The sequence below is a fragment of the Marmota monax genome, unplaced genomic scaffold (assembly GCF_021218885.2).
Source record: "Marmota monax isolate L192 unplaced genomic scaffold, Marmota_monax_Labrador192_F-V1.1 WCK01_AAM20220418_F8-fsc00016, whole genome shotgun sequence".
In the NCBI taxonomy this organism is placed as follows: Eukaryota; Metazoa; Chordata; class Mammalia; order Rodentia; family Sciuridae; genus Marmota; species Marmota monax.
In genome coordinates this window covers 8353358-8380684 of record NW_026695209.1, presented here as the reverse complement: position 1 = coordinate 8380684, position 27327 = coordinate 8353358, and the positions used below count along the sequence as shown (strand labels likewise).

General features: G+C 34.7%; 1 pseudogene; it reads right to left on the bottom strand.

Moving 5' to 3' along the window:
- Positions 1-7109: 7109 nt before the first annotated feature.
- Positions 7110-8001, bottom strand: LOC124083743 (CCR4-NOT transcription complex subunit 7-like; annotated as a pseudogene).
- Between the last annotated feature and the right edge of the window lie 19326 nt (positions 8002-27327).

Here is a 27327-nt window from a genome sequence, read left to right as displayed (position 1 = left end):
AAAGTATGTAAGGCTCTATTAATTTACATGCTTACTAATCCTTCATATTTACACAAAATTTAAATATTGATTCTGTATAACTTCCTTTTTATTAGGGAACTTCTTTTAGTATGTATTGATTATGCAAATTATATTTTTTATATTTGAAAATGTTCCCAATTGATCTTGCTTGTTAGTGTCCTTGTTTGGTGGTTTATAGCTATCACTCAATTTTCTGTTACTTACTGTTTTTGATAAAAATTGACCAGTTATTGTAATTGCCTTCCTACTATGTGAATTGTGTTTTCTTCTCTATGCTCTTTCAGGACATTGTTTGACTGTTGAGTCCACAGAAATTTGCCAGGATTTGTTTGATCCATTATTTTTCATAGTGGTTATGCTCTCTGATATTCTTCACTATTTAAAGTTATGTCTTTAAATAACTTGAGGTGCATGGTAGACATTACCTCTTGAAATAATTTCACTTAATATTATATGCTTTCTTCCTTCTCTGCATCTCTAATTGTAACAATCTTCAACATTTTACATTGTTTTACAAGTCTCTAATATTGTTTAAATTATTTGTTTCAATCTTATTTAATTTTATACTGCAGATTGGAAAACAGTTTATTAAACTATTTTTGCTCTTCTTTTTTCTGAAATCTCCAAACTTGTATTATTTGTTTTTCTTGCTCTAGTTTCTTATACTGTTTTTCTAATCCCTTAATTTCTATTTCTTAAAATACAAACATTTTTCATTATGTGCTAAAAATAGTTGGTTTACTAACTCTTAATACCTACATCACCACCACTAAATTATCTTCCATTTATATTCTTTTTACTTGAGTATAGGTCACATTTACTGATTCTTCCTATATGCAGTACTTTTACATTCTATGTTAGATATTATGACTAATAGGGTTTGAGGACATTGATTGCAGTTATGCTTTCAAAGATAATAAGTTATTATCATTTTAATCAGGCAATTAATATGTTGCATTCAAACCATAAACTAAAATCTCAGGTCAATTATTTTATCATGAGTCATGCTGATTGTAATTTAGCAGTACATGCAAACCTCACAGCTTAGCCTGAAATTTGTGTGCTGTTGGCACAGATTCAGGTTCTTGGTGTGGATTTCTTCTTTCCAAGTTCTGTCTTTCTTATGGATATTCCAAAATCAGTTATTTAGCTATTCAAAGAAAAATAACAAAAAAAAATTCTATTTGGAATTTAGCAAGTAATAACATATACTTGAGACCTGGCCTCAGGCAAAAATAAGAACATATTGATATCTCCCAGTATAGTATATTTCTTTGATAAGAAAAAAACACTGTACAAATATCTTCTACTTTTCTTCACTTTCCATTGTCTTCAGTCATTCGTACGTAAGCACTTTACCTTTTTTAAAAATAATATTTATTTATTTTCAGGAGGAACTGTTTTATCTAATTACTCTGAAATGGAATTTTAATTGTATGGCGAGAATAAAATCTCTAAAATATTCAAAGATTTTCTTGTATGTCTTCCATATTCCTGTTTTGGATTTCTATACACACATTTGGAAAGCTATTCTACTGCTCCCAATATCCTATCATGGGATTGATTGTATTTATTGAATACTTTAGTAATAATTGGTCAAAATATCCTGAACTTGCCGTGTTTTAATCTAATTTTATTTGAACCTTGTGGGCATGACATGGTATAGATATGGCAGCATTTTTTTTCATTTCTGCATTAACTTATGTTGTTAAATTCAACTGCTTCAAGGTGAAGTTGTTGCCATAATATTTATGAAGGTGATGTTATTGCAGAGTCCATTACAAGAAAGGATGCAGCTGGATCACAGGTTTTGAGATATAACTTTTACTGCCTGAGGCTGTTATTTAAACTTCAGGACTGAGTACAGTGTGATGTGATCACCATTTTTCAAACACAGTGTTTTCTATTAGTATTTTATGTGAAGGCAGAACCAAAACACGAGGACAACTGCATTTATACACAAACCCATATTATATTCAGGATTCTATTTTTTTATTGTGATAAACATAACTAAGATATCCTAATTGAATTAATTTTGTGCTTTAATAACAAAGCATATTTAAAATTTTGATGATTAAATCTTTTTCTAGATTTTTATTTTTCTGTTTCTTTCTATTATCAAAAATAGATGTCTTTTAAGAGTATATCAGAAAAATTATTTACTTATTATGCACAAGAATATTATAGTTTGGATAGCATTGAAAATGAATGTTGACAATAGAGACACTGTGGAGAAAAGAAAGAGTAGGCAAATATAATTTTAATAGTTTCTTGTTAGTTATAATTTTATGACAAATTTTTCTCTGTTTATTAAACATAGACTACTGTGTGATCTAATTTCTCCTCTCACTAAATCCTCATGTTTTAAACTTCCAGCCAAGATTTATCTCTTAAATACGCTGTGCTAGAGGGGTCAGAATTTATGCAGTGTATATAACAATATGTTTTTAAAAGCAATAAATAAATGGCTTACAATTAGTGGAGCCTAATATCTGTGTGTGGTAGAACTGTGCAAGATACAGATAGATTAATACTCAGATCAGGAAAACAGTCCTGTGTAATTCTTGTTGTCTAAGGGTGACAAGGAGATAAACAGATAAGGGAATTCCAAGCAAATTTAATAGATAAACCCCCCAAAATTTATACTTCTTATTTCTTTAAGAACAGAAAATTTTTTAAACTATAAATTATTGCAGCAACATATTTTGGATTTTTACACATATAGATGCAATAGGCATATCAATAATAGCACAAATACAAAAATAGAACAGACATTTTCATTTCTCCCTAGAGTTAATATGAATATTAAGTATATTTTATGAAATTAAGATTTCTGCTATACATCCTAGATCAAATACTTTCAGAGATAAGAATATGATACTCTAAAATAAGGTACATTGACAAAAATTGAGAAGGTAGGTCTCATCTTCTGCTTTTGTCCTCTGAAGCCATGTAAATAACTTTTCTCCCTTCTCCCCAGAAGACCTGAAGATATGTTTTACCATATATCTGGAGGAAAAGAATGAAGACACTTTTGTATTAAGGAATATGAACAAATAGTTTTTGCTAATTTCCCCCTAGTTTATTACCATTATACCAAATGCTTTTGTCCAAGCATAATTCTATGCAACTGTCCATTCTTCATCAACCCTGATTGTAAAATGTACTGTTTCCCTGAGTCCTTGGGTCTTCATATCTGAAGCGTCCCATGTCATGTCAAACTCTGGTAGAAAAAAGTATTTATGCTTTTATCTTGTTAAAATTATTTTTGTCATAAACATATCAGCCTTGACATTACAATGGGTGAGGACAAGATTCTGTATGTTATACCTTACAAGAAATTAGAATTAAAAGAATTATTAAGATATCATGGTAGAAAATATTCACTCAATGTGAAGGATAGTAGTATCCAAGGAACAGAGAAATACTACCAAACATAGTCAGGGCATGTTGAAAACAATGTAATTGCCAGATGTAAATTCAAGTGCAAGGACTATGATGTAAATGTGTATGGATAAAAATTAAATTTAAAAGCAGAGATTGCCAGGCAGTTCAAAGAAAACTAGTAGGCAATTATAGGCTGTCCATAGCACACCCATTTTAAACATAATGATCTAAAAAGACTGAAAGTAAAAAGGTAGTAATGGATAAAACATGCAAACAGCAATCATATGAAAATTGAAAGAGCTATATTAATATCAGATAAAACAGAATTTTTAAAAGCATCCTATTTGAGATAAAAAGGGACACATATCAATAAAAAAGTTAACCTTGATATATATAGGAATCATAAAAATGTATGTACTCAAAAAAATGTCCAAAAATGTGAAACAGAATTGAGAAGATATTAAAGTGTATGTGTGTGTGTGTGTGTGTAATTAAAAGTAATGGTTAAAGATTTCGGTACTGTGATGATTAATCTATGTGTGAAAACACTCTGGAGTTCAACAAGGAAACAGACTTTCCAACACTATTAGCCAACTAGATCTACCAATTAGCCACAGAAAATTCAATCAAAGAGTAGAAGAATGTCTATGGCCTCAGGTGTGCATTTAGCATTCTTCATGATATATCATAGTGAGATGATAAAATGAGCTTCAATGAAGTTTTAATGGTTTAAATAATATAAAGCGTGGTTTAAGACAATAATGAAATGCTGTCTTAACATTTAATGTAGTTTAAAATTAATAACATAAAAACTCAAAAATGAACCAAATATATGCCAGTTAAAAAATTCTACTAGGAATAATCAAAAGAAAAATCACCATAGGATCTGAAAACATCTAGATACATGAAAATTAATATGTAATATAACAAATGTCATAATCTGCTCTATCCCTAACCCAAAATGTATATGAACCTGAAATGATTTTCTTGTTTAGACTTGAGTCCCATCCTCAAGATATCTCATTATATATATGCAAAAATCCAAAATTCCCCCAAATCTGAAAACAAAACAGCCTGGTTTTAAACATTCCAGGTAAAGTATACTCAACCTGTATTAAAAATTCTGATCTGGGGACTTGCATCTTGAAATATAAAAACTCAATAGCAAATATGTGACTAAAGCAATTGAAAATGGGTTAATGATGTGAATATCTACTTTCCGAAAATATATATACAAGTATTCAATATCCATGTGGAAAATTTCTCAATAGAATTGCTATTAGATAAGTGCAAATCAAAAACACAATGAAATATGGCTCTCATACTCTCATATGGCTATAATTTAAAGACAGGGTAAAAGAAGAGTGATAATACACATGTTAGCAAGGATGTAGAGAAATTGGACACTGTACATGATTCTGGCAGAAATGTAAAATCAGGAAGACACTGTTTTAAAGCAGTCTGGCAGTCCCTCAGAAAGTTCAACCGAAGTTTACATATAAATCAACAATACCGTTCCTAAGTGGATAAACAAGAGAAAATAAAACATATGTCCACACCAAATTTGCACATACATCTTCATAGTATTATTATTAATAGTAGTACAATGTGGAAATAACCTAAATATCTCACTTGAATATGGAATGCTGAAAGTACAATATGGTACATTCACAATGAAATATTATTTGGCAATTAATTATAAGTAATAAAGTATTGATATACTCTACAACATGGTAAATCTTGAAAACATTATGCTGAGTGGAGCCAGGTTCCCAAATAACATGTTATATGATTAAACTTTATGAAATATGAAGAAAAAGAAACTATATAGAGACACAGGGTGGATCTACCATTGCCTAGGGACAACAGAGTAGAAAGGGAGACAGAGACTGACCTCATGTCTACTCAGGTATGAGATATACCTTCGGGGACAAGGAAAAAAGATCTCAGTTTGATTATAATCATATTTTTCTGACTCTATGAATATGATATAATATACCTGATTATAAACTGTAAATGGTTGAACTATACAACAATAAAGCTGTTACATAATAAAAACACATTCAACAAGGCAGTGTTTCTTACAGTTTTTATTATACACATTAAAAACACTAAAGCTTGGCTATGATAAGAACTTTGCAAAGTCAACTAGGAAGCTAGGATTAGGGCCTCATTTAGAACTGCATTATTTGGACTTCAAATTTCAAATTTCCAAATAGGTAGATTATGGGTATTTCTCAACAAGGAATAATAAAGGAGGTTTGATCCCTTTATTTATTTAATCTGTTTATTTATTTCCCAAAGTTACACTATTTCCATTGAACCAACTTAATGATGCTACTCTATTTTCTTTGACTTTTCATGGTCTCACTTTTGCCAGGATTAGTATAACCAACCCTTTGGTATAGACCTCTGTAATTCTAAAAATAAACTTATCTCATTCATGAGTTGCTATGCAACCAATTACCCTATAGTTCAGTTACTTAACTCATCAAGTCCCAAATTTTCAATTCTGTGATGACAATAAATATTCAAATATTATTTCAAAGTTGCCGTAAATGGTGTATTTTTTTGCTCAATGTAATTTTCTGTAGGTGTTCGACATCTGGAATGACTGGATGAAGTGGGTTAAAACAAGTTTATTTGTTGTGAGTCTCTGGGGTTTTTTGGTTCCACGTAGCTGGTTCTTCGCTGGGCCTTTCCTGCTGTCCGTTACATGCTGTGGCCCTCTGGAATTAGTGAAAATAAGGGAAATTCCATGTTATACATCTTGGTACTGGATAGGGGTCATGCCTCTTTCTCTGTGATTTCTCATTTTTAAGGCATCTATCTGAGAATGCCGCAGCCTGGCTGGGCGCAATTCATGAGCCATTTTTCAAGCAGGAACTAACTTTATTTTTAGAACGCACTCCGCACCACAGGAGCTCTCCAGGAATTCCCTGAGAGCCCAATTGCCACCACCGGCTCTTCCAGGGAGCACCTCAACCATCATTCTTCCCACTCTTGAGGCCAATTGGCTGGGTCATGTGGGCGGAGCCAAAAGAGTCCCCCAGTGAGCAGCTCCGTGGTCTGAAAGGGCGGGGAAACAGCCCAATGAGTGTCACTGCAGAGGAGCCAATCAGCTGGAAGTTTGCTGGGGCCTATCCGGCTGCGGCTCTCAACATCTCCCCCTCTCTGTTTAATTAAATAACAAGCATGTGGCTTAGGGACCATGCCTGTCTTAGGTTGTCCAATACTACATATGGTCCTTACCCATCATCAGATGAGCTGACCTGAAGGCATCAGCCTCCTGTCTTAGGTTGGTACCATTGCAATTGGATCTTACCCGTGATTGACTACAGGTCCAGCATACAGCCATACCTGTGGATAGGCCTTTGTACCAGTGGGGTGGTGAGGTTCTTTGCCTCACCTCTATTGACCCCCAAATTTTAGCTGAACACCCATCACAAGCAGAGGGAGGAGGATACACCAAGCCAATTGATGGCTCCTTTTGGAAAAATTGTACCACCGATGACACCATCAGCAAAAATACCCCGGCACTACCACAAGTCACTGAACCAACAGATAGTTCACAATGCATACAAGTGATACATAGTCCAGGCAATTTCTGCAAGCAGTTCAAAGCAGAGGAATCCATTAATAGCAGAAGCTGTAGTTTGGTTTTATCTTTGTCTTCACCTGCACTGGGATGAAGATAGGCATCATAAATGACAGGAAAAAAACAATCGAAGGATCTCAAAGAAGTCAAGTTCCTCTTCAGGCAAATTAGAATTGGTCAGAATTATGATTAAATAGCCAAAGTCATAACCACTGTGAAATGATAACCATTTAACTCCTTCACAAAGGACTACTCTTGAAGTCATAAGAAGTTCTGCAAAGTACTGGGTCTCAATTCCTTCCTCCTTGTGTTTTTTAAACTGGATACCAGATGTTGTTAGTAGCTCTATAGAATCCTGGGCATACATGTCCTCTGTCAAATTAAATTTAAAATTAAACTGCCAAGTTGAAGTTCCTGGAGGGTATTCTCCTTGTTCATTCATAAATGTCAGTCCTAGCTGAATTATCGTTAACAAGTCTACATTACATCGCAATAGCTGGTACTGATAGTCAGCATTACTCCTGGATTCTCCAATGGGTCTCGCAACCACACCTGGAAACTCGGTGACCATAGCAACGTAATTATATTTTCGGATAACTTGACGAATTTTCTTCATCCAGGTTACAAGCCCAAACTTCACAAATTCTTTGGCTATGATTTACAGTTGCTGCTGACCCTCATCAGGTCCCTTTCCTAACAACATATCTAGATTTCTCTGAGGATAACCGGCTGCTGCATTTCGCCTAGCCGTCTCTGTGCAAAATTCCTCATTGGCAACCTTCCAAAACAGGTATTGTCCTCCATTTAGCACAGCTTTATACATACTAGTCCAATCTGCTGGCATCATGTTCAAGTTTGTAATGGATTTGACCATGCTTACAATGAAGGGTGCTTGAGGAACATAGGTTGTTACAGCCTCTTTTAGCTGCTTCACTGTTTTGAAATCTAAAGCATGGTGAATTCGCTGCCCTCCTGCCTGCTCAAATACCAGGCATGCTAATCATTGAGGTCCTGTCTCAGGATCCCATCTATCAACTATGGGGGTTGAGGACCACTCAGCATATGTTGTCTCCATATGAGCTGTTGGTCAGACACTTACGCCCTCTGGTGATAGAAAGGTGTTAGTAGCAGTCTCCTGTTGTAACTTTTCCCCTGATAGCTTTTTCTGCTCTAAACTTTCTTCCCCTTTCTGACTATCTCAAGAGGCCTCCTCTTTTTCCTGATCTAATATGTCTTCTCCTTGACTATGTAAACAAGATTGTACCAACATCGATAACAGTAATGTGCCAACTGGCAGAGTTCCTGGGCTTTCCTTTTCTATCCTTTTTAAATCTTCAATGTGTACCCTAATTGTTCTTGCTATTACTGAGGTGCTTCCTTCCTCTAACAATTTACTTAAAATTTTTTCAGTTTGTTTTTTACTAATTTTTAATTCCATATTTCCATGACAAAGATACCCCTCACTAAGATGATGCAAAGCAAAACTGAGACAAAATGAAACAAAAATGGAACAAAAATTCATTATATCAGCCTTTCTTTTTTTTAATATTTATTTATTTATTTTTTAGTTTTCAGTGGACACAACCTCTTTGTTTGTATGTGGTGCTGAGGATTGAACCTGGGCCACACGCATGCCAGGTGAGCGTGCTACCGCTTGATCCACATCCCTAGCCCTATATCAGTCTTTCTATCCTCCTGAAATGTCCATCCGTCCTTTCTCCCTATCTCTTACTCAGACACAAATAGTTTTCCTCAGATGTGAGTGGTTTTTCTTCTGTCTCACCCATCTCCAGGGACAGGCAACTTGAAACAAAAGCAAAACAAAATGAAAGAAGAATCTTAAAATGGCTACCCATCCTCTCACCCTGCCCTCAGGGGTGAGCAGTTTACCTTATCACTTACCCTCAGTCATCCCCGTGTGGGCCGCCAATTTCATAGTAGTGAGAATGTTCAGGAGTATCAATTCCTATGTGTTAGAACTCACACAATGTACCTTTTACTACTACATTTTATTCATCACAAAAAGTCAAAAAGCCAGCCCACATTGATGAGTAAAGAATATATACTGCCCCCTTTGATGATAAAAGCTACAAGGAAATCTTAATGTTCAACCATAATAAGTGTAGCTATGTTTAACTGACCAAATAAAGATGATCAAACATCCCTTTATTATTCCTTTTTGAGAAATACCTATAATCTACCTATTTGGAAATTTGAAATTTGAAGTCCAAATAATGTAGTTCTCATCTTTAGATGAGAAATAATGTACTAAGTTTTCAGTTTTTCCTTCATTTTGCTTTGTTAAACATTTAAATTACCTGTTTATCCCTCTGTAGAAAACTCCACATGTAACCCTTTGTTCTACAGACTAAATATATAAACTCCTAACATGCTAAGCAAGACTTCTTCATAACCTGAACTTTGACTGGCTCTTTAGTTAATTATTGCCATGCTTCTCAGTTTATTTTTTATTACAATACATAAAGACTATTTGATTGATTGTAATTTTCTTTGTGATGATGATGCACAGCTCTAAAACATATGGAGATGGCGTGAATACTTTTCATTGAAGGAAGAACAGGGATTGAAAAATAAACAGGATTTTAGGGTGTACAAATTTGTGTACCAGGAATTTGTGTATTTAGAAATCAATCATCAAATGACTTAGACAAATTCCCAGGTATCTTTAAATCTAATGTCTCTTGATTGATAGTTCAATTAATGTCCATTTTATTTTTATTTATTTTCTTGCTACCAGGTACTGAGGATTGAATCCAGGGGCACCTTACCACTGAGCTACATATGCGGCTTTTTTTTTTTAAGTTTGAGATAAAGTCTTCCTATGTTTCTGAGCTTTGTCTGTAATCCACAATTCTCCTGCCTCTGTCTCCTGAGTCCCTGGAATTGCAGGAATATTGCATGGTACCTGGTATGAATATTCACTTTTAAAATCAAATGATTGGCATATTTTTAAAACAGAGTCTTATGCAACTGCCTAGCATACAAACTCATGTTATATTTTATTTCTGAAAACTAGAAATTATACTGATATAGTAAAAGATGCATAGAGTAAAATATCCCATCCAATCATTTTTTTTACAAAAATGGCATTCATAGTGGATTTAATCAATTGCCCTAAACAGCAGAATGTAGACTTAAAACACATATAATTTAAATTACATTGTATTTACTCTAACAACATAGTTAAATAATAATTAAATCAGAAATAATTAAATAAGAAATGCAAAGTATATCTTATTTTAATTCAATTTTAAATTTTTACTAAAAGCTCAAGTGAAAAGTCAAACCTATTGCTATTGCTTATAGAGTTTGTTTTTATAATTTGTTTTTCAATTAAATTTTATGTTAATTACTGATTTAAAATATGAGCATAACAATTATATTTTGCTTAATTATAAAACAGGATCATTATAAAACCATAAAGAAATTCTTCAAAAAAAAATTTGTCTGCAGTAAAAAGTTCAAATTCCAGATTCTAATTTGACCAGAAAACAATAGCAAGAAGAGAACTATTAAAAAGCAATGCTTCAACATTTGAACTTTGCCTAAGAATTTGCATTTTTAAATGTGAATAAAATCTGTTTTGCAGTTCTTTATTGAGCTCATCTCACACTGAGTACTTATATGTAATATTTAGTATAATTTTAAAAGTATAAAATATAAATATGTGAATTACAGTTAGAAAAATTGATCAAATGTTATGCAAATAGCAGAAGAGCTTAATTGATTCATTCAGGCAAGAAATATTCACTAGGAATGTTGTTTGTCCTGAAGCACAGATTTCGTTCAATAAATTAAATTGATTTCATTAAAAATTCCATGTCTTCTAAGAGGAGAAAGGAAACTCAGACTGAGATATTAAGAAACATGAAAGTAAAAATTATTTGGGGACATATATGCTCTTTCAAAAGTAGCTCTTTCAAGGGTTTAATAGATAATACTTATTCAATTTTGCAAACTTATTTCATTAGCTACATAATCCTCTATGAAAATATCAATGTCTAAGGAATCTCATAGAAAAGGGACAGACAAGAAAGTGAACCTCAAATTTGTCTGGGTTGTTTCCCTGCATTTATTTACTAATTCACAATGCAGGGAATAAAGGTGTAGGATACATCTGAGACCTCTGATTTTCAGTCTTTCTAAGATCTGAAATGAAAGGAATGAGTTGGAATTTGGGCTACCTAGAAATTTGGAATTTGAAGACCAAATTCAGTTAGCCACAAATTCTGCTGTATTGTGTCCTATTCCCTTAATGAAGTGGTCAAATTCTTTACTGCCTATGCTCAAATCTAAATACTTAGGCTCAGAGCAAACAAGTAAACAATAGCTTGGTGGTAAATAAGTTGAGGAAGATTTCAGTTATCTCTGTGTTAGGAGAAATAAACTGAAGTCTAAGTTAAGTTCTTAAAAAAAAAATCTAAAACTCAAATTGAGACCTAAAAAGAACTAACTACAGTAGATTGCTGATATAATAACACACTTAGTCATGGGACAATTGGGAACAATCTAGAGAAATCTAGCTCAGTCATCTTATCTACGAGGATAATTACAAAATATGCATGTTGCACACTTCTCTGTATGATAAAAATGATAATATCCAAATAAGAACAGTTAAAAATTATAGAGTACATGTTATTATTCTCCTAATTCAGCTACAATTTAAATTGCTTTTTAGGGGGGGATCCAACATGGCGGCGAGAGGGGAGGCAGCGCTTTCAGTACCTCCTCAACAAAGGGGTCAGAGAGACGCATGGATACGCTTAGATATGACCTGCTGAGAAACTCCTAGCAAAATTCCACTAAAGAGAGACCGGCCGGGAATTGGAAGGATTTTTGGAGGTGACAGTCTGCGCAGCGCAGAGGTCCAGACCCGCCAGCCGCTGCCCGCGCGACTCGGCGACTGTCGGCTGCCTGCACGCGGCCCGCGTCAGGGCGGATAGCCTCCGAGGCGCAGCGCAGCCCAGCAGGAGCGGTGCAGGGACTCTAGGAAGAGGTCTCTCGCCAAGCCTTCATGAAATAGCAAACCGGGAGCTGAAACCAACCAGAGACAGACCAGTCCCACCCCTCCCTTCGGACACTCTGGCAAGGAGCCTGGGGCCTGCCATAGCAGAGTGGTGACATCACCAGAGTTCCGCCGACAGAATTCCTTCCCAGCGGAATCCACATTAGCAGGTGTGTGACTCCCACCCCCTCCAGATACAAGCAGCCAGGAAACCACCGGGGGCGTGTCTGTAGGGAAGCAGAGGGGACTCCAGATCCCCACCTCCCCTTAACACCAGCGGCGACACCCAAGATCTTAGCCGCCAGTTTCTGGGGGCGTGCCCACCAAAGGGGTCCTGAAAAATTTAACTGTTGGTTCCCAGATCACCCCACCACAGCACTGGGGCTTAATTGAATGACAGAGAGGGTGTTCATCGTTCGGGATATAGGACACGCGGTGGGGCTGCAAGTGTAATCAGATCCTTGGGGAACCACCTCTGGTGAACAGGACCTGGCTGGCTGGCTGGGAGGAGGAACAGGGGGAGGGGCCGGATAAGTGAAAGGGCTCTGGACTAACAGGATTGAGAGACTCCCAGGAGCCACCGTACAGGGATTTCTGTCAGCACATAGAGGGCAGAAGCTCAGCTCAGAGGGCACAGCTCCGCCTATTGGAAGAGAAGAAAATGGGATTCAGCCATAGAACAGGGGATGCCAGCATGGCAGAGATCTGATGTCATCGGAGAGCGGCCGAGGAGAAAACTTCATCGGTGCCAGCGGCGACGGAAACAGTTGGTCCCCTGGTAGGGAGGGTGAGTCACAGATACCCGAGTCTCTCTCGCTTTGTCGTCGAGCCAGAGGCGAGGAGAGGGGCCGCCGCCCACGCCCGCAAGGTAGGAAGACCTGCGACCAACCTGCAGATCAGGCCCAGCGGTCTGCAGGCGTGGTAAGAGGGGCAGGGCAGAGCCACCGCCCGCGCTGGCAAGGTAAGCAGACCTGCGACAGACCTGTGGATCAGGCCCAGCGGCCTGCCAGCGTGGTACACACTTCACCCCAACTGGAGTAGGGGCAGAGCAGAGCCTTAGCCCGCGCCCAGATCAGGCCCAGCGGCTCGCCTGTGTGGTGGTCAAGTGACCCCAATTGGAGTGGGGGCGGAGCGGAACTGACACCCTTGCCCACAAGGTGGGCAGACCTGCGACCAACCTGCAGATCAGGCCTAGCGGTCCCCGGGCGTGGTAGGAGGGGCAGGGCAGAGCCTTCGCCCCCACCTGCAAGGTAGGCAGACCTGCGACAGAACAGCGGATCAGGCCCAGGGGTCCGCGGGCGTGGTAGACACCTCACACCAATTGGAGGAGGGGCAGAGCAGAGCCCCTGCCCGCACCTGCAAGGGAGAATTTTCAACTATACAAGAGCAACATAAATATATAGGGGGGGGAAAAATTTCAAAAACACAACAGTTTCACCAAGAAGAAAGAAACGCAAGCAGTATGAAAAGACAAGGAAAGAAAGGACTACAAGCAATGCAGGTCAGCTCAACTTTAGAAGAGGTAACAGCTGCAGCAGATGGAATGTCAGATAAAGAATTCAGGATATATATGCTTCAGATGATCTGGAGTATCAAGGAAGAAATTAGACAGCAAAATCAGACAATGAAAGATCACTTCGACAAGGAATTACACAAACAAATCCAGGAAGCAAAGGATCAACTATACAGGGAGATAGAGGTTATAAAAAACAAGCAAACAGAAATCCTAGAAATGCAGGAAGCAATAAACCAACTTAAAAACTCAATTGAGAGTACTACCAGCAGAGTAGAACACTTAGAAGATAGAACATCAGACAATGAAGACAAAGTATTTCAACTTGAAAAGAACATAGACAGCTCAGCAAGACTGTTAAGAAACCATGAGCAGAACATCCAAGAAATATGGGATAACATTAAGAGACCAAACTTAAGAGTCATTGGGATACAGGAAGGTATAGAACTACATACCAAAGGAATGAGCAATTTATTTAATGAAATAATACGAGAAAACTTCCCAGACTTGAAGAATGAGACAGAATCCCAAATTCTAGAAGCCTACAGGACGCCGAATGTGCAAAATTATAAGAGATCCACACCTAGACACATTATAATGAAGATGCCCAACATACAGAATAAGGAGAGAATTTTAAAAGCTACAAGAGAAAGGAAGCAGATTACATTTAGGGGCAAGCCAATCAGGATAACAGCTGATCTTTCAACACAGACTCTGAAAGCTAGAAGATCCTGGAATAACATATTTCAAACACTGAAAGAAAATGGGTTCCAACCAAGAATTGTGTATCCAGCGAAATTAAGCTTCAGGATGGAAGATGAAATTAAAACCTTCCACGACAAACAAAAGTTAAAAGAATATGCAGCTAGAAAACCATCTCTTCAAAACATCCTCAGCAAAACATTACAGGAAGAGGAAATGGAAAATAACAATGAAAACCAACAGTGGGAGGTAGGACAGTAAAGGGGGGGGAATAATCAAAGAGGAAAACAAACCATGTTTAGTAACATAAATAAACAAATATGGCTGGAACAACAACCCATATCTCAATAATAACCCTAAATGTTAATGGCTTAAACTCACCAATTAAGAGACACAGGCTAGTAGAATGGATCTCAAAACAAGACCCAACAATATGCTGCCTACAGGAGACGCATTTGATAGGAAAAGACATACATAGGCTGAAGGTGAAAGGTTGGGAAAAATCATATCACTCATATGGACTTCGGAAACAAGCAGGAGTGTCCATACTCATATCAAATAAAATAGATTTCAAGCCAAAGTTAATCAAAAGGGATAAAGAGGGACACTACATACTGCTTAAGGGAACCATACACCAACAAGACATAACAATCATAAATATATATGCCCCAAACAATGGCGCAGCTATGTTCATCAAACAAACTCTTCTCAAGTTCAAGAGTCTAATAGACCACCATACAATAATCATGGGAGACTTCAACACACCTCTCTCGCCACTGGACAGATCTTCCAAACAAAAGTTGAATAAGGAAACTATAGAACTCAATAACACAATTAATAACCTAGACTTAATTGACATATATAGAATATACCACCCAACATCAAGCAATTACACTTTTTTCTCAGCAGCACATGGATCCTTCTCAAAAATAGATCATATATTATGTCACAGGGCAACGCTTAGACAATATAAAGGAGTAGAGATAATACCATGCATCCTATCTGACCATAATGGAATGAAACTGAAAATCAACGATAAAAGAAGGAAGGAAAAAGCATACATCACTTGGAGAATGAACAATAGGTTACTGAATGATCAATGGGTTATAGAAGACATCAAGGAGGAAATTTAAAAATTCTTAGAGATTAATGAAAACACAGACACAACATATCGGAATCTGTGGGACACATTGAAAGCAGTTCTAAGAGGAAAATTCATTGCTTGGAGTTCATTCCTTAAAAAAAGAAAAAACCAACAAATAAATGATCTCATACTTCATCTCAAAATCCTTGAAAAAGAAGAGCAAAACAACAGCAAAAGAAGTAGAAGGCAAGAAATAATTAAAATCAGAGCTGAAATTAATGAAATCGAAACAAAAGAAACAATTGAAAAAATTGACAAAACTAAAAGTTGGTTCTTTGAAAAAATAAACAAAATCGACAGACCCTTAGCGATGCTAGCGAAGAGAAGAAGAGAGAGAACTCAAATTACTAGCATACGGGATGAAAAAGGCAATATCACAACAGACACTTCAGAAATACAGAAGATAATCAAAATTTATTTTGAATCCTTATACTCCAATAAATTAGAAGATAGTGAAGGCATCGATAAATTTCTGAAGTCATATGATCTGTCCAGATTGAGTCAGGAGGATATAGACAACCTAAACAGACCAATATCAATTGAGGAAATAGAAGAAACCATCAAAAGACTACCAACTAAGAAAAGCCCAGGACCGGATGGGTATACAGCAGAATTTTACAAAACCTTTAAAGAGGAACTAATACCAATACTTTTCAAGCTACTTCAGGAAATAGAAAAAGAGGGAGAACTTCCAAATTCATTCTACGAGGCCACCATCACCCTGATACCTAAACCAGACAAAGACACTTCAAAGAAAGAAAACTTCAGACCAATATCTCTAATGAACCTAGATGCAAAAATCCTCAATAAAATTCTGGCGAATCAGATACAAAAACATATCAAAAAAATTGTGCACCATGATCAAGTAGGATTCATCTCTGGGATGCAAGGCTGGTTCAATATACGGAAATCAATAAATGTTATTCACCACATCAATAGACTTAAAAATAAGAACCATATGATCATCTCGATAGATGCGGAAAAAGCATTCGACAAAGTACAGCATCCCTTTATGTTCAAAACTCTAGAAAAACTAGGGATAACAGGAACATACCTCAATATTGTAAAAGCAATCTATGCTAAGCCTCAGGCTAGCATCATTCTGAATGGAGAAAAATTGAAGGCATTCCCTCTAAAATCTGGAACAAGACAGGGATGCCCTCTCTCACCACTTCTGTTCAACATAGTTCTCGAAACACTGGCCACAGCAATTAGACAGACGAAAGAAATTAAAGGCATAAAAATAGGAAAAGAAGAACTTAAATTATCACTATTTGCAGATGATATGATTCTATACCTAGCAGACCCAAAAGGCTCTACAAAGAAACTATTAGAGCTAATAAATGAATTCAGCAAAGTGGCAGGATATAAAATCAACACGCATAAATCAAAGGCATTCCTGTATATCAGCGACAAATCCTCTGAAATGGAAATGAGGACAACCACTCCATTCACAATATCTTCAAAAAAAATAAAATACTTGGGAATCAACCTAACAAAAGAGGTGAAAGACTTATACAATGAAAACTACAGAACCCTAAAGAGAGAAATAGAAGAAGATCTTAGAAGATGGAAAAATATACCCTGTTCATGGATAGGCAGAACTAACATCATCAAAATGGCGATATTACCAAAAGTTCTCTATAGGTTTAATGCAATGCCAATCAAAATCCCAAAGGCATTTCTTGCAGAAATAGAGAAAGCAATCATGAAATTCATATGGAAAAATAAAAGACCTAGAATAGCAAAAACAATGCTAAGCAGGAAGTGTGAATCAGGCGGTATAGCGATACCAGACTTCAAACTATACTACAGAGCAATAGTAACAAAAACAGCATGGTACTGGTACCAAAACAGGCGGGTGGACCAATGGTACAGAATAGAGGACACAGAAACCAATCCACAAAACTACAACTATCTTATATTTGATAAAGGGGCTAAAAGCATGCAATGGAGGAAGGATAGCATCTTCAACAAATGGTGCTGGGAAAACTGGAAATCCATATGCAACAAAATGAAACTGAATCCCTTTCTCTCGCCATGCACAAAAGTTAATTCAAAATGGATCAAGGAGCTTGATATCAAATCAGAGACACGCCGTCTGATAGAAGAAAAAGTTGGCTACGATCTACATACTGTGGGGTCGGGCTCCAAATTCCTCAATAGGACACCCATAGCACAAAAGTTAATAACTAGAATCAACAAATGGGACTTACTCAAACTAAAAAGTTTTTTCTCAGCTAAAGAAACAATAAGAGAGGTAAATAGAGAGCCTACATCCTGGGAACAAATCTTTACTCCTCACACTTCAGACAGAGCCCTAATATCCAGAGTATACAAAGAACTCCAAAAATTAGACAATAAGATAACTAACAACCCAATCAACAAATGGGCCAAGGACCTGAACAGACACTTCTCAGAGGAGGACATACAATCAATCAACAAGTACATGAAAAAATGCTCACCATCTCTAGCAGTCAGAGAAATGCAAATCAAAACCACCCTAAGATACCATCTCACTCCAGTAAGATTGGCAGCCATCATGAAGTCAAACAACAACAAGTGCTGGCGAGGATGTGGGGAAAAGGGTACACTTGTACATTGCTGGTGGGACTGCAAATTGGTGCAGCCAATTTGGAAAGCAGTATGGAGATTTCTTGGAAAGCTGGGAATGGAGCCACCATTTGACCCAGCTATTCCCCTTCTTGGTCTATTCCCTAAAGACCTAAAAAGAGCATGCTACAGGGACACTGCTACATCGATGTTCATAGCAGCTCAATTCACAATAGCAAGACTTTGGAACCAACCCAGATGCCCTTCAATAGACGAATGGATTAAAAAAATGTGGCATTTATACACAATGGAGTATTACTCTGCATTAAAAAATGACAAAATCATAGAATTTGCAGGGAAATGGATGGCACTAGAGCAGATTATGCTAAGTGAAGCTAGCCAATCCCTAAAAAGCAAATGCCAAATGTCTCCTTTGATATAAGGAGAGTAACTAAGAACAGAGTAGGGACGAAGAGCATGAGAAGAAGATTAACATTAAACAGAGATGAGAGGTGGGAGGGAAAGGGAGAGAAAAGGGAAATTGCATGGAAATGGAAGGAGACCCTCAGGGTTATACAAAAGAACATACAAGAGGGAATGAGGGGAAAGGGAAAAATAATACAAGGGGGAGAAATGAAGGTCAATAGGGGGGGTAGAGAGAGAAGAAGGGTGGGGAGGGGAGGGGAGGGGGGATAGTAGAGGATAGGAAAGGCAGCAGAACACAACAGACACTAGTATGGCAATATGTAAATCAATGGATGTGTAATTGATGTGATTCTGCAATCTGTATATGGGCTAAAAATGGGAGTTCATAACTCACTTGAAGCAAAGTGTGAAAGATGATATATCAAGAACTATGTAATGTTTTGAACAACCAACAATAAAAAAAAATAAAATATTTAAAAAATAAAAAAAAATAAATAAATACATAAAATGAAAAAAAAAAATTGCTTTTTAGGGCAATTAATGGAAAGTAGCAAAAAATCCCATAAAGTTAGCTCTCTCCAGAGAAAAATTATTGCACTTTTTCCTTAAGTGTTAAATATCTGTCTTTACAAACAATTCAAACATAATATAAGTATTATTGTATATTGTCTATTAAAAATTCAATTCTATATTAAATTATAATATAATTCTATATTAAAATTATAATTATAAGTTCTACATTTAATTATATTGACATAAGCAATAAAAAAATCAACACAAGTACTGAATGCTGGCATAAACACAATGTTCATAAATACTTAGACAAGCAAAATAACAATGATTATTAAAAATAGCTAATGACACAGAAAGTCTATGAGAGCTAGGTGCAACTATTTCATAATAATTATTGTTAAAGCTTATTTTCAAATATTGATGATGTTTAAGAATGTGGTACTGAAATTTCATACAAATTATTCTCTACTAGTAATGCCAAAAGCCATTTTGTCAGTAGCTAACTGTTCTCTCCTACCCTGTTGGTATTTTCTGTTGATTCCTGTGTTGTAAGTTTAAAGTTACTTAATTAAATTGCCCTGACAAAAAATTCTTGTACTTAATAACCCAACAGTGTAAGTGACTGAAGTATTTGTAATATAAACAAGAAAAATAATTCGTGTGATTATAGTTACATCACATTTTACCTAACTATAAAATACATGAGATATGAAAAGTCAGTCCAATATGGAGGATTCAAAAATTAGATCATGAGTTTGTGTTCTAAAGCAAATTAGATTAAATTAGCACTGAATTCTGTGAGAGAAATGAAGATGCATAATTTATTTAACCTTATTTAAAAAGTAACAATCAGTAATTTATACAAATTCCAACATGGAATAATATACATCATACCATATCTATTCTTTGCCAACCCTTAGTCAAGAGTCAGCTGCAGTATGAGTAGAAAAATGAAAGTGTTTACAAACATGCATAGCATATTGCAATGGCACTTTTCTTTTTTTTGTATATTACAAAAGTATTTGTTGCTTTAAAAAATATTTTCAACATAGAGACTTTGAGAAACACTGTGATAGAACTCAAAGGATGGTCATGGCAGAAATAAATATCATGAAAAAGGCTTAGGAAAAGTGGTTTAAATATTAGTACTCATAAAATATATTTATTTCTGCTTTTACTACATGCAATCATTGTGCTAAAAATTTATGTACATTTATACATTTGTTTTATTCTCAAAACAGTAAGATAGAATGTATTAAAATTCAAAGATGCAGAGACTGAGTCTTCAAAATATTAAGTATCTCATCTGAGGTCTCAAAGGTAATACATATACAGAGAGAAATTAAATACAGATCTAATCCAAAATCTGAGAGTTTATCACTCTTCTACATTGTATCTTTCCCAGTAGCAACCACAAGCATTATAATAATATCTAGGTTTATATTTGCACAATTTTGTCTTAAATCAGAATATTTCCATTGTAACATGAAGATGGAGGGAGTAATGGCTATCATTAGTATCATTGTTTTTCACTTCCAACTGTATGTGAGACAATGCCCAGATGTTTTCACAAATATTATTTAACTTACACAGTAGCTGACTGCAAGTTCAATTTAAAATTTTTGATGGTACAAATTAAAAATTCCTGTAAGTCAAATGTGTAGGAAAATTATAATGGGATTTTTTTTATTAAGATGTGATAATTATGTGGATAAACATGCCAAAGGAATGGTATAAGATATGGGATATAAAGAAACTTATATAAGGAGGGGGGATAGTAGAGGATAGGAAAGGCAGCAGAACACAACAGACACTAGTATGGCAATATGTAAATCAATGGATGTGTAACTGATGTAATTCTGCAATCTGTATATGGGGTAAAAATGGGAGTTCATAACCCACTTGAATCAAAGTGTGAAATATGATATATCAAGAAATTTGTAATGTTTTGAACAACCAACAATAAAAAATTTAAAAAAAGAAACTTATATAAATTAATCAAGTTAATGATGGACGAAATATCTTAAATCATTGGGGAAAGTTGAACTTTTAGATAAATAAATATCAACTTGTGAAATGGTAAAATAGGCTCCTCATAGTATATATAGGAGAAAAGTAAAAAAATGGATTTGATATCTAAATGTCAAGCATGAAAGCAAGGAGGAACTCTTCAAAAATTATCATCATTACTACAACAGGCTGATGGATATCATGAACATCCAAGTGTTATTCCCTTGGAAGAAATACTGAAAGTATGTAATATGAAGCTGGAGGATGAATAAGCTAAGTCTATCCACACAGTATAGAAAAGAAATGAAATTTTAAAAATTAAAGATGAACATTTCAAAATGTAAATTATATCAATGAATCCAAAGAATTGTTGCAGATTAGGAGACTCAAGACATAAATTTTATCTAAAAGCAGCATGTCATGCCAGATTGTATTTTCTCCTGGAGTGAGTACAAGCTATAACTTACATTATTTGATCCATTGGCAAAAATGGACATGGGAGATAGATTAATAAGGTATTATATTAAATTTTCTTAAGTTTACAATAATACTGTAACTAGTTAAAGGACTATACTTATCTTTAAGCAATATAACAATTAATATATATAGTGAAGATCCTATATGTATCTTACTCCCAAAAAGTTCAGGAAAATTGTATATATGTATCTATAAGCCTACACAAACATATAAACACACACATATACCATGTGCATGCTTATGTACAAAGATTGAGAGAGGGGTCACAAATCAGGTCAAATGTTAACAAGCAAATCTGCAGGGTTAAGGGTAAATTTGTACCATTCTTGAACTCTTTTGTAAGTTTGAAATTATTTATAAAGCAAGAAAAAAATAATTTTTCAACCTGAAGATATTTTGATAGTAATGATTCTAATTTTTTGAAGTACAAAAAGCAGAGAATGAGATAAGATAATTAGATAATAAATGTATATGCAAATGTATATGTAATAAATGTATATGCCAATCAGTGGCAAATTTAAGGCTGAGAAGAGAAACAAGCTCAGTGAGGGTGTGATTTTGTGCATGGGGATAGTTCCCAGCTTGATCTAGTAGGAAACCTGGGAATGCAGTCTTATTTCAGTATTGTCTATCTAGTGCCAGCGGGGCTAGACTTTTCTCTACCTGAACTAATTGGAACTTTCAACTCTCCTGGAGGGCAGACAAAGGGGTTCCATTTATATAGAGTGCAGGGCAAAGAAGAGTATGGGTGGCTGGCCCAGGAAAACAGTGGGGAGTGAGTATACAAAAGCTCACAGAATGGTAGGGAGGATTTAGGAAGTCAAGTGAAACCTTGCTTCATGTTTTGAAATGGAAACTTCCCTTAAACAGACTTGAAAACTAATGTGTAAATTTGGAAGAAAAGGAAGCTTTAGAGTTACCTAAATAGAGAGACTAGTCCCATTCCAGATGTAATTTTTCAAACTTATCCATAATGTTCCAAAAGTCTTATGGATTTTTAAACTTAAAATAAACCCTTCAGATATATGAAAATCGAATCTTTGTTTTTAATAATTACAGGTACCACCTTTACTCTCCGATAATTCAATCCTAAATGTTTAATGTCTCAGGAGAGAATCATGTCACACCCTAGAGTTTTTTCATTTTATTTTATTTGCTGTTAAGAATATAAATAGAGAATCCCCCAGTGATTTCAATATTTTCTCCATATTTTTTTTTCTTTATGTGCACTCTTAAAATTTCAGCAATAAAATCTCCTTGTGTGTATATTATAGTATTCCAAATATTACAGAAAGTTTAAGTTCCCAATACCCTACCTGAGAAACATAAGAAATGTACCTTCTCCCCACAGTGACATAGACAAAAATGCCTCCACATGTTTTCAACATGTACTTCCAAACACTCCTTAGGCTTAAGTGGCTATGATGTTGTCATTACGACAGTGGAGTTATTCAGGAAGGTAAGAGTTTAAAATTCAATATAGAACTTTTAAAGTATTATTTTTCAATTATGAAATATTCATTCTGTCCTGAGTGTTATAAAACTTGAAAAATAATATCTGTTTTACAGATTTGATTTCTACTGGAAAAGAAGAACTACATTTATTTTGTTAAATATATCATGGATATATTCTAAATAATTTTACATGTGCTCAGGTAAAATTTGAATATTAAAGATAATAATTTTTAGAATTTATTAATTTTATTGATTTTTAATAGTGCAAATATTTTCTTTTGATACAATAAGTATATATCTGAATAATGTTTTCATTAGCTTATATATTTCCTAATGTGAGGAATATTTTCTCAGACAATGGGACCAGAAAATGTTGATAATCATAAAATTCTGATTTTATCCTATAAAGAGTATACAAAAAGATGGTACAATTCATAATACAAATACAGTTTCTTAAAAAGGTATAACTTATCATGATACTCTGAAAAAATAATTTTTATTATAGGTAATCTATCAAGAAACATTTTATATATTCAAAATAAGACATTTTAATTGATTTTTAATATACTGTCTTATGATCACCTAGAATTTTAAATACTATATTATACAATATTATGTACATTTATTTCAAATGCATTTACAGATATACAATCTGAAAAATAAGCAACATTTTTTTTCTTATTTTGACATATGATTAAACAGAAGGGTTAAAAGAATGAACAAGTGTGTGTGTGTGTGTGTATGTGTGTGTGTGTGTGTGTGTGTGTGTGTGAGAGAGAGAGAGAGAGAGAGAGAGAGAGAGAGAGAGAGAGAGACAGTGGCAGAGAGTGAGAGAGAAGGAGAATCAGGTGGAGGAATAGTTTACACAGATCTGAATTAATTATAACCCCTGAGGAAGTTTCAAGCTAGGTAACATTATTGAGCCAATTGAGGTGACTCATAGTGTTTGACAACTGTAATAAAGCACAGCAAAAATAAGCTCTATAGAGAATTAGTTATGTCCAGGAAAATATTTTCCACTGTGTTTTGATAGAAAAAAAAATTGTACCATAGAGGATTTGGAGATTGTGATTGAAATGTTATGTATGTTAAGCATGTGTACGGGCAGTTTGAAGGAGGAATTTAATGGACTGTCTGGAAAGCAAGCATATATGCTCCAGAATGCTTGTAAACCAAATGGAAAGTGTAAGTAAAAAGGGATAACATCCTTTACAAACACATAATGATCATTTATTTAACTGATCATAAATCAAGCAATTATTCGAAAGAATATTTATTTGTTTCAGTTACAGTTAGGTGACTTTCAGACTTACCTTTTGGTCTCCAGGGATGTTTTACAAGTATAGAATAGTCTCTAAGTTCATAATCAACCAACATAATAAAAAAATTAGCAAAAGAAACTGAGAGGCCATGCAGAGGAAAAAATCTGATAATAAGTTTGAGATAATGTAAGTAAAAGTCTATTAATAGAATGACAAGTTGAAGGTAATATACCCTCAAATGTGCACTTTTATAAAGGTAATTGATTCTAGTAGGCTATCCTGTGCCTTCAAATAATTATGTGTTTATGTAGATGAGGATTTTTATTTCCAAGAAGTTATCTCTCAGAGATGTTAAATTTTCAAAAGTAATACATAGTTTTACTGTGTGGTTTTATACTCTTACAAAGTGTGGTAATTGGAAAAATAGTTATCGCATTTTATTTCCTGAAGTGTTTTATGTATTCTGTATGTAGTTTTGCATGAAGTATTAAAATATACATTGATTTTCTATACGTATGACAACTTTATTTTTGATAACACTAAAGTTTGATTTATTAAGTAAAATTTTATAATAAAATTACTCCAATACTCAGAGACTTTCAACATGTATAATCAATATAGGACATTTAATCTTTATTTTCTTACATATGCATGGAACTTCATTATCTCAAATAATGCATAGCTCTGATATTTAGGAAAATCACTTTGTTTTGCCAATGCAAAATATAAAACCAGTTTTATTAGTAACAAATACAAAGCAATTTTTGTTGGGATGAGTGAAATAATCATACTGCTATAAAAAGACTAAATTGTTATAATTCTTGTAGAAATCTTTTTGATAATGTATCTTAGTATGATTTGAAATTATTTTATTTGTAGAGCCACCATTTTAACTTATAGAAATCTTGCTGAGAGAAAATGAGGCTGTGTGTGGGCAAGGTTCTCAGAGAAAAAATATTCACTTATAGTGTTATAATAATTGCGAAAAAAATATAATCTAGATATAAAATATATCTGATTGTCTAAATAATCATTTGAAAAATATAAATATAAACATCAGACAATAACTGAAATTACTTTTGTGATGATGTTTAAGCACTTGTGACATTTCTTTAGCTAATACAAAATTATAAATATATGTACATATGCATACAATATAATGCTTATGATTCAGTATGAAAATGATCTAGACTCTGGACAGAAATTGGCAAGAAATTTATTAATTTCCAGAATCAACAGTGATTTACCTGCACAACAATTCCACCATATTCTTTCCAATACAATCACCAAAATACTTACTACTTAGTACTTAGTACTTACTACTGTGAGGGTTATAAAATATGCCATCATTAAAGTATCTGTTTGTATCTAACAATGACAAAATTTGGAAATAATTAATCTACCTTCTTTTTTCTCCCAAAGCCTTTCCCTTGACTTTCATATGTGCACTTTCCTGCTGAGTCTTTTTCCCCCCAATATGGAAACTGACCCAGGAGGGCTCTACCACTGAGCTGTATCCCCAGCACTTTTGATTTTATTTTGAGACAGAGTCTCACTAAATTGTTGAGGCTGGCCTTGAATTTGCTTCCTCCTGCCTCAGCCTCCAAAGTGGCTGATATCACAATGCCAAGCCCCTTCCTGAGTCTTGAGGAAGTCTTTTATTTGTGAAGAAAGGTCCCTGGTATCTGGGTGTTCCAATGTCCTCTTATTATGAATTTTATTATAGCAGTCATAATGGATTATGGTCTTACACTGCAGATGTCTTTACATGGATCAAGACCCATTCTAAAAGCCTTCAAGTTCCAAATATCATCACATTTGGACTTACTGAATGTGAGGGCTTCAGCACACAAATTTGAAGGTACACAGTCTAGCACATAAAACCACTCATACTTTCTCTTCTGAAAATCAGGTTTACTGTTGTTTACATGGCTTATTTCTTTATTCTTTGTCTTCTTAATAAATGTTTATAATATACTGAAAAATATTTTACAGAATTTTGGCATAAAAGATTTGCTTATTTTGTCTTTTAGTCATATAGCAGTGCTTTTTTTTCAAGGAATTTTATATTATAGATGATATAAACAGTAGCGAGTAAATATTTTCATTTCTAGAATTAGACTGCCTTGCTTCGTACAAACAGAGTCAACTCATTATCTTAAGTTATTTGAACATGTCCTTTTTGTTCCTTAGTTTGTTCTTCTCTGCAAAGATAAAATAGGACAATTCTTATAGGATTTTATCAGAATTAATTTTAAAAATACAGGCAAATCACTTAGAACAGTTGCAACCCACATTAAACATCCAAATAATATTATCGATTATTAGTATTACAAGGAGTCCTATTAAAATAAAGGTTGAAGTGGAAATGATATTTTTTTGGTGGAGCTTTAATCATATTTCTAAGCAAATGCTCCTGATATCAAGAAATCATTTGACCAATATTTATGTGAAACATACTCTTACTTCAGCATTTCCACAATTACCAAAGGTAAGAAATAGAGTTTTATTGGATATTATGTTACCTACGTTAAATCTTTATATTATACATAGGATCATAAATATCCAATTCAATGCCATGTTAAAATTAAATGATAAAATATTATTAGGATCTGTGTTTTAAAAGTGACAATTGTCACTAATTATTTCCCATGTGACTTTCTGGTAATCTTCTACCTATTTCTCTTGGGGCCTTTGACTTCTTAGAGTAATACCCTAAGGGTTTTCTACCAGATTGGGCTTTTCTTCAAGAACCTGTCTTAGGGTGGGTTTTCTAATCCTGTAGATAATGAATACCAAAGCCACAACTTTTCTTCTCATTCCTACTAAAATCATGTACACAAGCACACATGCACACACACACACACACACAGAACACACACTTAAGCATCCTGTTAAGATCTTCCTAAAATGAGGGCTCTTGGCTGATACTTTTAATCACAAATTGATTTAATATATAGGACGGTGACTTTACATAATTTCCAAATTAGTACATGAGCATCATGAAAAGGGGGGTATTATCATTCAAATATGAAATATTATGATAATAGAAAAAACTTTGAAAAACACCTCATATGTTTAAGAGAGAAGTAAATGAGGGATATACATTGGGCTCTCAAGTCAAAACTGACATTAAACATATAGGTCTGTGAATTTAGAGAGTTGACCTCCCCTTGAAAGACCAGAAAAATGTTAATTCCCTCTCCAGAGAACACTGGCACTTAGATGTAAAAGAAGGAA